At 45.8% G+C, this 9,889-nt stretch overlaps 1 long non-coding RNA gene across 1 annotated transcript; it reads left to right on the top strand.

Annotated features, from left to right (window-relative positions):
- The first annotated feature begins 8,389 nt into the window (after positions 1-8,389).
- LOC125556088 lies at positions 8,390-9,263 on the top strand. The gene is made up of 2 exons (XR_007304996.1): positions 8,390-8,830; positions 8,950-9,263. It is a non-coding gene; the product is annotated as an uncharacterized LOC125556088 (long non-coding RNA).
- The last annotated feature ends 626 nt before the right edge of the window (positions 9,264-9,889 follow it).

The following is a 9,889-nucleotide window of genomic DNA, read 5'->3' as shown; positions in this document are numbered from 1 at the left end:
AGCAACCGCACCCCCCGGGGTAGGACCCTCTGTGGGAGACTTCTTCTCCCGTTTGGAAGCTTCGGCTTCCGAATCCCCAGACGCAATCCTTTTCCTCTTCTGATCATCTTCCTTCATGGAGACGCTCGCTCCCTCGGCTAGAGCGGCCAGCGTTGGGGGCCCGCGACCGCCCGCATTTTCCTTCAAGGGCTCCGGGCAAGGTGCGGTCTGGAGCATCTTTTCCAATATCGGATTTTCCAAACCCTCAGGGAGGGGGGCCGAGCACCGAATCAACTTCGCTTTCGCTAGCCAGTCCTGGTCAAAAAGCAAACTCTCAGAAATAACTTCGCATCAAAGGAGAGGTAGTACGCTCGGTCGGAAGACGCCTTACCTGTTCGGCGGCGCGGTTGCTACTCAGGCCCGCGTCCTCGGTGATTTCCGGACACTCCACTTGAGGTCCGAAGAACGACTTGTACATCTCCTCGTGCGTCAGGCCGAGGAAATTTTGAATGGCCCGCGGTCCCTCGGGATTGAACTCCCACAAGCGAAGAGGCCGGCGTTTGCAAGGCTGGACTTGACGAACCAGCATAACTTGTGTTACCGCAACCAAACTAAAATCTCCATTAAAGAGATCTTGAATGCGGCTTTGCAGTATAGGCACGTCCTTGGCCGGACCCCAGCTCAATCCTCTGCTAATCCATGACATCAGCGGTGGTGGAGGGCCTGGGCGGAAGACAGGGGCGGCCGCCCACTTGGCACTTCTAGGAGCCGTGATGTAGAACCACTCCTGTTGCCATAATTCAGACACCTCTGGAATGGAACCTTTGGGCCATGCAGTTCCTGTCATCTTGTGTATTGAGGCGCCTCCATACTCCGCATGTTGCCCCTCGATCATCTTCGGTTTTATTTCAAAGGTCTTGAGCCATAGGCCAAAGTGAGGGGTAACCCGGAGGAAGGCCTCACACACAACAATAAATGTCGTGATATGAAGAAAGGAGTCCGAAGCTAGATCATGGAAATCTAGCCCGTAGTAAAACATCAAGCCCCTGACAAAAGGATCCAATGCAAGGCCTAGACCTCGGAGGAAGTGGGAGACGAACACGACGCTCTCGTTGGGTTCGGGGGAGGGGACGGCCTGCCCCCGAGGAGGCAGCCGATGCAGAATCTCAGCGGTCAGATATCTGGCCTCCCTCAACTTTTTGACGTCTTCTTCCGTGACGGAAGAAGGCACCCATCGGCCTTGAAGGCTAGATCCGGACATGACTAAAGGTTCGGAGCACCTGACCTGAACTTTGGGCATTTGAGCTTGAGGTGGGGGAAGGATTCGATTGAGCACGGGAGGGAAAAATAAAAGGCCTCTGAATGGCAGAAATTCGATGATAAGCTGTCAAACATGAGAATTGGTCGACGGCCCGGGCGGCCGCAAGGGGTTCGCGTTGGCCGATTCATTAATGCAGCTGGCACGACAGGTTTCCCGACTGGAAAGCGGGCAGTGAGCGCAACGCAATTAATGTGAGTTAGCTCACTCATTAGGCACCCCAGGGTTTATATTTAGCTTCCTCTCTATGTTGTTTGGACTTGTGTGTGATTAGGATTCCTAGAAACAGCTATGACCATGATTACGCCAAGCTATTTAGGTGAGACTATAGAATACTCAAGCTTGCATGCCTGCAGGTCGACTCTAGAGGATCTCTGCTTTGACAGGACGTGCCAAGGAAACCGCCTCGCATGACGCGCTGAGGTGGGATAATGAAACGACTCGGATAAAAGCTTGGCTGTGGTGTGTCGCACTACGGAATACGTCAGCAGATTAGATTTGTGTAAATATTATTCTCTCTATGGCAATATGTGGAAAACTTATTTTGCAGAGTCGGACACTATCTTTGTGTTTAAAATCTTCTATAAAGTACTTGGAGGAGGAACCCGCCTTGCAATGCCGAAGACAATCTGCGCGCCGGACTCGTCGTCATTGAAGCTTGGTTCAGGGGCTACTGAGGGAGTCCTGGATTAGGGGGTGTTCGGATAGCCGAACTATACCTTCAGCCGGACTCTTGGACTATGAAGATACAAGATTGAAGACCCCGTCTCGTGTCCGGAAGGGACTTTCCTTGGCGTGGAAGCCAAGCTTGGCGATACGGATGTTCAGATCTCCTACCATTGTAACCGACTCTATGTAACTCTAACCCTCTCCGGTGTCTATATAAACCGGGAGGTTTTAGTCCGTAGGACAATATACACATCAACAATCATACCATAGGCTAGCTTCTAGGGTTTAGCCTCTCTGATCTCGTGGTAGATCTACTCTTGTACTACCCATATCATCAATATTAATCAAGCAGGACGTAGGGTTTTACCTCCATCGAGAGGGCCCAAACCTGGGTAAAACTTCGTGTCCCTTGCCTCCTGTTACCATCCGGCCTAGACGCACAGTTCGGGACCCCCTACCCGAGATCCGCCGGTTTTGACACCGACACTCTACTTTTAGCATCATTTGATACACGTTTAGTTCTTATCAGAAAGTGGAAATAGGTACTTTTGGCAATCATGAGCATCCTCTACTTATTGCAATATCTAATGCATCATCAGTACAAAGCTTGATTTGGCAATAGGTGGAATCGGCAATCATTTGCATGCTTTAATTTTGTCAAAAATTAATGCATAGTTCAGTTGTAACTGCTCATAGATATGGCAGGAACATGCTGAGTTATACACTAAACATAGTCATGCCAAGCTATAACTACCATAGTCATATTATTAGAGTTCCTAGCATGCATCACCGTACGGCAGAATAAACAGCAACCATAACATAGACCACCGTACGATACTTGAGTTGCTAAGGCCTTGTACAATGCAAGGTGCTTAGGGGAGTTGCTTATAGAAATAAACCAGGCTTTTCTTAAGCACAGGTGCTTATTTGTACAGGGTAGACGCATAAATAGGCGTCTCTCCTGTAGAAATAGGCACCGGTGCTTCAGAAAAAACCCTGTTTATTTTTCTAAGCACCACCCTAAGCATCTAGCATTGTACAAGGCTTAACATGCATCACCAAAATAGTATTAACAACTTGGAACACTAAACCAGAGTAGCAGCAAACTCTTAACATAAACGGCAGATCAACCACCGCTCAGCATAGGTTCAGACACACCATAGGACATCAGTTTTAGAGTCGAACAACAAAGAAACATAGATAACATAAGAGGACACGGCGGTCCTGGGGCAGCAGCAGCACTCTAGCAACACATCACTTCTCTCCCTTCTTCAATGCATGTTGTAGGGCTCATTGACTTTGACAATCTCGAGGAAGCGTGCGTAGGCCGCATGTTTAGCCAGAGTACTGGCACTACGCTTCTTACCATGTCCATTGCCAGTGCTGAAGGCATGCTGGATCATGCCATCTATGCCGCTACCAATCACCTTGCAACAGAAAGGGCACCCAATCTTGCCAAAGAAACGGTACTTGATCTTCCCATCAATCAGATGCCTCAGGGTGTACCGGCTCTTGCTGTGCCCGCTGTCCATGCTGTAGTCCACGTCGTCATCATCCTCCTGTGAATTAGTGAATTAGTACACATAGAAGAACTCAGCTAATCTATTATGGTACATTGCCTTTAATTACAATGTTTTGAAAGTACACATGTGTAACATGGCAACTATCTATTTGTTAGAAATAAGGCGTATGTGCACATACATAATTGAGCCAAAGAAATTGACATGCATAAATATGGACGGTGGAATAGTTGCATTTATAGATTAGTGCACAAGTAGTACATAATTAACACATGAAAGACTTCATGAAGTGGCTTGGTTTAATGATATTTGATACTTGTTACAGGTGTAATTCTGATTGGAATCAGAAAAATGGCTTCATTATACTCCTCCATGTTTCACACAAGGGGGTTTGTTCTATCTACTGGAATGAAGAAACCATTATTCTTTCTGACAGCGGCAATACTGCTTCTCCAACATTGTTAGACCCTGATAAGTTTCAGAAGGAAATTGGTAAAGGAGCTATGGGGTGTCTCACTACTCATATTGTTGAGAGATGTGGCTGTGATCATCTAGATAACATACTGTGGAAAATTGGCTAGATGAAATGTTTTGATTTTTTTGGTATCCAGTGGATATGTAGTGTCAGCCCATAATTATTAAGGGAGCGATCACTTCCTTTGCAAAATGGAAATCTGTATAGAATTTGCAAATGGATCATCTATGAACATGTGTGCAAATTAATTCATCTACATAAACTAAAATGAATCAGGAACTGCAGCATTTTGTCACTGTCCTGGGGAAGCCAATGGTGTGGCACATGATATCGCTAGAAATAGCTATGAGAATCCTGCCATATATCCATTGTTTAACCCACTTTTTTCATTAATGTATCCCTGCCATGAACATTTTCTTGTATTTGGGTTCATTACCCCACTTCTTTCATTAATGTATCCCTTGTGAAACTTATGCTCATCTAGTTAACAAGACAAACCCCAATGCCATGAAAAAAACAGAGTATCTGCTGGAATCAGAATGTGAATCAGATTTAAAAATCCAGATCCAACATGAAGATCTATGCTAGATCCCTACAATCCTACATACGTACAACTAGCACGCCCAAATGAATTTGATGCTCATCTAGTTAACAAGAAAAACCTCAATGCCATGAAAAAACCCAGAGTATCTGCTGGAATCAGATTTAAAAATCTAGATCCAACATGAAGATCTATGCTAGATCCCTACAATCCTACATACGTACAACTAGCACGCCCAAGTGAAATTGATGCTCATCTAGTTAACAAGAAAAACCCCAATGTCATGAAAAAAACAGAGCAAAAAACAGAGTAATACCTCAGATAGCTCGTCGGTGGCATCCTCCTCGAAGTCGCTGCCCTTCCTGCAATCTACGTCGAACTCCTTTATGGCGTTCTCCTCGTAGAGCTCATCGATTTCGTCATGCACCTGGTGCTTCAGCCTTCTCATCTCCTCCTCCTCCAGATCTTCCCCGACATTGTGCTCGCCGACGGGTGCCTCGACGGCTGCGATGGCAGCGGAAGCAGGCACATCGGTCGCTGCACCGCCAGCTTTCGCCACTACGGCGGACTCAGCCGCTCCACCCACGGCTGCAGCCACGGCAGCAGCCTCGTCCGCCGCATCTTGACGCCCGCGTTTCATCGTCGGTCGAAGACAGGAGGAGGGAGGCGTAGGAAGGGAGGAGGGAGGCGTAGGAAGGGAGGAGGGTGGTGAGGAAGGAGGAGAGGGTGGTGAGGTGGTGAGGAAGGAAGAGAGGGTGGTTAGGTTCGAGAGAGGACGAGGGTTTTCTACTCGATTTGGGGAATAAATGCACTGCTCCTGCCTCTTGGAGTTACCGAGGCGCCGCGTGTGCCGATTTGACTCGACACACCCACCCGGCCATCCCCATTCCACGTGGGGACGTGGCGGTCGTGCACCTCCTGCGGTTTGCCATCAATTGCTATCAGTCTCACAAGTGGGTCCCCTTGTCATCCACACAACCGCTTAAAATAAAGCGGTTTTTTCTGTATGGATTTTCTAAGGTTTTTCCAACGATAAAATGCTTAAAACACTTCTGACATGTTGTGATGTTTTCGGTAATAAATGGTCTACTCGCTGGGATTATTCCACTGTGTGATGTTTTCTACGTGCCAGGTTGTAGTATGAAATGCTAACTGTTCTATATGGTAGTGGCTGGTCTCTAATTGGACCGAAATGTTGAACTAGTATCAATGGTAGAGGCGTTTCGTTGTGCGCCACATCCAACAGTTCACATAATTAATTATCCAAAGATTAAGGTATCAAACCCTTGGTCATACATAGCAACATTTCGTTCCTAAAAATTAAGGTACTTCCACATTCAAACTAACTAATACTACAAATTCGAAGGAACTACTTAATACATTAACAGCACATAGGGAAGTAGTCCTGGTCCAACGGCTTGAGAAAGGACAAACAGAAGCTGAAAGAAGAAGGATCAGCCAGTAGCAGCACCATCAGCCTCCCAGCCTCACAACTTCAGCCAGCCTGGTGAACTCCAGGTTTTTTCCTGCAAAACACACATGGGATGTTGGAGGCAAGAAAATAAATATGCCAGGGGTCTTGTCATGGCATCTAATCGCACGGAATGCTAGTACAAATGATGGAGAACAAAACATCCAACCTGAGCAAATTCATAGGAGTTATAGATCCATGGATACCATCAAGAAAAAATGCTCAGTTTTAATTCAGACACAAGACTTGGTGAAAACATGCATATTCATATCAGCAACATTGATATGGCATCTTTGCAAGCTTGGGTCAGTGACTTGTCTTGTGTTTCATGGCATGACAATAATTTTAACAATAAATAGACATGAAATTGACCCAAACTCATGTACAAAGTTAGGCCATATGATGCATGGATTAATTCACAAATAAATGACAAAATGCCAACTTTGTATAGAATTTGCAGTACTGAAATATTTCAGTGTGTACCGGTGTGTACTGAAACTGCAGTAGTGAAATAATTCAGTGTGCATCGGTGTGTACTGAAATTATAGTAACGAAATATTTCAGTGCCTACCGGTGTGTACCGAAATATTTCAGTATCTACCAGTAGAACATTACAAATTTTGCCTAGGGCAGTACCGAAATATTTCAGTGCCTACCGGTGTGTACCGAAATATTTCAGTGTCCACCACTACAACATTACAAATTTTGCCTAGGGCAGTTCCGAAATATTTCAGTGCCTACCGGTGTGTACCGAAATATTTCAGTGTCTAGCACTAGAACATTACTAATTTTTCCTAGGGTTCATATGATGCCTAGGGTTCACATACATCATAATCCATCCTCCAAATCCATATACTCAAATATTCATGCAATTCATTGAGATTAAAATGCCATCTAGCATTCCCTTTCTGAGCTATTACGATCAGTATCACCACGATGTAAGCACGAGCAGTAGGAAGATGAGGAGTGGGGAAGTTTACTCTAAACATAGCTACCGCCGCCGTTCAAACGAGGAGAGCGGCGAGGGAAGCGTGGAGAACGGCGGGGAAGCGAGGTCGCGACCACTGTCCTCCTCATCTTGCGCTTCGGAGTCTCCGGTGACTCGGTTGGAGGCTGCACAATCTGCAACGGCACCTCGTGCACGGTGGGTTCCTGATCCAGTGGATGCCCTATCCTGGATCTGAACGCCCACCACCTCCGCCTGGTCCACTCGCTGGACGAATTGGCCTGCTCCATCGCCCAAAGGAGGATCTCGATCTTGTGAATCGGTTGTGCGGGCGGGGGGCAAAGCTTTGCCCTCTCCTTCTTTGTCAATTTCTTGAGAGTGGCCATTGCCGTCCAGCTCATCTGCCTTGTGTTGTCAAACCAAGAACGGATCTCCCTCAACCTGGCCAACTTGACTTGATCGCCGCCGGCGATCTGCACGAAGTCGGTGTTCTCGCCGCCGGCCATCAGCTCGATCTGCCAATTCTTGCTTCGATGGAAGAGGGGGGGTGGGGGGGGGGGGTTGCCTGAGTGGAGCGAAGTTGCAGCGGCAAGGAGGAGATGACTGCGGTGGACTTGGAGGAGAGGGAGGAGATGGCCGCCGATGAGTAATTGTGGAATGTGTACCACCATGACAGCGGTTATGCATTCGACGAGAGGGGCGGCGCGTGCAAATTTTTCTAGGACTAAACTGCCCCTAGATTAAAACGCGTCCCCACCTTGTCACGAGTACCGGCCCCACTCGTTTTAGTATTTTCGCGTACTTTCATCGGAGTACTACCCAGTACTTCATATTTTTCTGCCGTTAGATCGACATCAACGAACGGTTCTAAAAAAGCCCAACCACTTTAAAACTTGTAAAACGGGATAGGTGTTTCATGGCATTCTTGTTTGTTTGTGTTCTGTTTTTGCCAAGATTGTTGGGTTTAGAATATGAGAAGCTGCACATGGAGAAATACGGCTTCATATCCTATCTCCCCAGCAATTCTGGACTTGGGAATGGTGCCCATGGAGCCACCACGATCTTTCTCTTCCTTCCTGCCTATATAGTACTACTTCCGTCTTACTTGTCGTTCAAGTAGATTTATGTAGGCAATATATTTCAGTACTAGCATAACGCATAATGAGAAATAACCTGAAAAAGTACTATTTTTTTTTTGAAACAAGACAAAAGACTTACCAATCTATAATACCTAAATAGTTCATTCCCACTAACCTATTTCTCTTGACATGCGGCCTATCCACATCATCATTATGCCACATTAGCTTTTTCCTTTTCTTTTAGACAAATCAACCTTTTCCCTTTTTTAGACAAATCAGCTTTTTTCCCTTAATAAAAGATTAAGAGATGCCCAACCTTCTCTCCCGCAAAGAACCTGTGAAACCAACCGTCCGACCGAAGAATATATACCGCCCCTTCGTTAGCCAGAAAGTAAATTAGTGGCCTCCTCCTCTTTCGCCTTCCCTAACCGAAAAATACCGCCCACTTTAGATAGGCTATATAAGCGGCGCTCTTCCATCTCCGTCTCCCAGATCACAAAAATCCACTGCCGCCGCGTCCTTATCTTCTTTCTACTTCACCTCTTAAGATCCATCCATCTTGATCCCGTCTGTTGTTCTCTGGTCACGCCGCCGGTGGCCTCGCGATGCACCGCGCCTCCGCCCTCACCTCCTCCTGCTGCCCCCATGCGCCTGGCCATGGGATCACTGGTTGCTGACGTTCTACTGTGGCGCCACGCCCCCAACGGCCAACCTACTGCTGTAGAGGACGGAGGAGTTGACCTGTGGTCGGCTGCCTTGCGCAACCTGGATCCTGAGCGCGATCGCGCCCCTCTCCCCGTCTAGAGTTTTTTATTCCATTCAAGCTACTCTGGTAAGTGGTGTATATGTTTATCCGTTTTGTAATACCCACGAAGCAAATTGGTTGCCACACCCCCGTTACACCATTGGACTCTCATCAGGTTGTTGCTCATCCATTGTTTTTTTAATCAGGTAGTTGGATGCTCGCGTCCAAGACCTGCATGACTGCAGGTGATTACGAAATAGTTTCCCAACTTCTCTGTTTTAGCTACCTACAAGAAAGGATATCTATCCAACGCATGCATCATTAGTCCAACATAAAATTTCCACACCCAAGGTCATCTGTGATCGGAGGAACACTTTATGTACAGACACGTGAAAGTGAAACTGAAGAGCTATGTAACTACTCTATGTAATATGTGCTTTTATTTTTGACAAGGTATGTTAATTATATGAGATGACCACTAACTTGATTTTTTTCAGAGGTATGGATCTGTTATTTTAGTTTATATCCCATGATGTCTCTTTCCTTTGTGAAGCATGAAATTGCATCGGTCCTAACCATGTATTGTCATATCGCGCAACCCAGGAATTGATGATATTGAAAGAGAAGTATGATGATCAGTTGTATGAAAATATTTGATACATCCAGGACTATGGTCATGAGAGGATTGTTCCTACAGGACCAATGAATGTTAAATATATCACTGACCATGTACTGTCATATTTGCGCATTCTAGGAACTGATGAAATTAAAAGAGAAGTATGGTTCCAGTTGTATGGAAAGATTTGATACATCCAAGACTACAGTAATGACAAAATTGTCTCTAGAGGATCAGTGAATATTTTATATAAATTCCGACAATGGACTTCACATACTTTATATTGTGTATCATTTGGTCTTGGTTTTGTTGTTTTCTTGAGGAATGTAGGTATATTGTTGTTTTCTTGAGGAACACATGTTATCTATGGTATGTACTCAGTTTAAGTTTCAACCCTTCTCATATTTATTTTATGCAGTTGCCACTCATCTTTGTTGACTAAGTATCATCAGGAACACATGTTATTTCTGGAAAGCCTTGATGGGTCGTACATCTACACATCCCCCTCTTCTTAAGAATCTTGGTTATGA

The sequence above is a fragment of the Triticum urartu genome, chromosome 5 (genome assembly GCF_003073215.2).
Source record: "Triticum urartu cultivar G1812 chromosome 5, Tu2.1, whole genome shotgun sequence".
In the NCBI taxonomy this organism is placed as follows: Eukaryota; Viridiplantae; Streptophyta; class Magnoliopsida; order Poales; family Poaceae; genus Triticum; species Triticum urartu.
Note: the sequence above shows the minus strand (reverse complement) of the source record. Positions and strands in the feature narration are given on the sequence as shown.